Source organism: Mus caroli, chromosome 7, assembly GCF_900094665.2.
Source record: "Mus caroli chromosome 7, CAROLI_EIJ_v1.1, whole genome shotgun sequence".
NCBI lineage: Eukaryota > Metazoa > Chordata > Mammalia > Rodentia > Muridae > Mus > Mus caroli.
Window position 1 is genome coordinate 114,900,536 of NC_034576.1, and position 1,849 is coordinate 114,902,384.

Below are 1,849 nucleotides of genomic sequence, written 5' to 3' on the forward strand. Positions count from 1 at the left end.
ATCTTTCTATGCTATGTCATATAGATTTTTAAAACTATATATAAAATCATCCAGCTAGTCTCATCCTTTCTTTATGTATGAATATTGTTTCCTTTCTGCATAAAAGATCACATGTACATATATACACATATATTTAAGACAAATATATTTTTAAATAAGTATGTAATCGGGCTGGAGAGATGGCGAGAGATGGCTCAGCCATTAAAGGCTAGACTTACATGCAAAGTATGTAATCCTACAGGAAATAGTGAGATATGGCCACATCTTAGAAAGCACAACAACAACAATAACAAACATATGTGCATATATATAAACTGATTTTGAAATTCATAGAGAACAGGAAGAAATGCAAAATTCAATAATCTAGAGCACTGGTTCTCCATATTCTTAACACTGCAACCCTTAATAAAGTTCCTCATGTTGTGGTGACACCTGACCATAAAATTATTTCCATTGCTACTTCCTAACTGTAGTTTTGCTACTATTATTAATCGTGATGTAAATATCTGGTATGCAGGACATCTGATATTGGACCCCTTGTGAAAGAGTCCTTAGACCCACAAAGGGATTGCAACCCATAGGTTGAGAAGCTCTGATCTAGGGTTTCTATAGCTGTGCAGGACATAAGATGTCAGGAAAACCTCCCCGTAGAGCTGGGAGTTGTGCTGAGATAGCCACGGGAAGCTTGGAGCCTTCCGAGCAAATGTGGGCTCTGGGCTACAAAGAAGTAAAACTCTCTCCTGATAATTTGACCTCTGGCACAGCATCTTCTACAGACTTAAGACTCTAAATTCAGATTCCATGTGTGATCTGGGAACATCAAAGAGACCCAGAGTCTGAAAGTGGTATTGCATGTATGATATGACCTCCTCTTGATGGAGTTTTATATGCAGGGATCCCATGTAGCTGAAAAATTACTGTAATCATGCAGATAGGAAAACAAAATTACCTAGTCTTCAACACAGGCTGCACTGGATTCTGACAAAAGATCAATGGTGAATTAACAATTACAACATGAGGCTAGAGAGATGGCTCAGAGGTTAAGAGCACTAACTGCTCTTCCAGAGGTCCTGAGTTCAAATCCTAGCAACCACATGGTGGCTCACAACCATCTGTAATGAAATTGGATGCCCTCTTCTGGTGTGTCTGAAGACAGCTACAATTCAATATACTTATATATAATAAATAAATAAATAAATCTTTTTTAAAAAGCAATTACAATGATGGGATTAAACATCTGATAACCTGCCGCAGAGAAAATTAACATATACCATATAAAATATAGTAGAATCAACAAGAATCTGAGATGTAGCCTTTTCCCATAAACTGGAAGCTGATTTGGGGGGAAGGGAAGGAATAAAGGATTTCTCTGTGTAGCCCTGGCTGTCCTGTAACTGGGTCTGTGTAGATCAGGCTGGCTTCAAACCCATAGAAATCAGTCTGTCTCTGCCTCTGCCTCCAGAGTGCTGGGATCAAAGATGTGTGTCATCACCTTATGACCAAGGAAGCTGATTTTTTTCTTTTTTTTGAGGCAGGTGTTGGCCTGAGATGAGGAAAGGGACAGAGACTAAGGGTGAACAGGCATGAAAGGTCTTCCAGGAGAAGAAACATCCCCTAAGACAAATTTGCTGTGATAACTACACCAACTGAATCACACTGCTAAAAGTCACTGAACTACATCCTTAAAATGGGTATAAGGCAATCCAATGGAACTGTAAAGTTATTACAAATAAAAAGTAATAGATTCCTAGACAGGCAGTGGCTTACAATTTCAATCCTAGCTTTCAGGTGGCAGAAGCAGGTAGATTTCTATGAGTTCAAAGCCAGTCTGACCTACATAGTGAGTTCT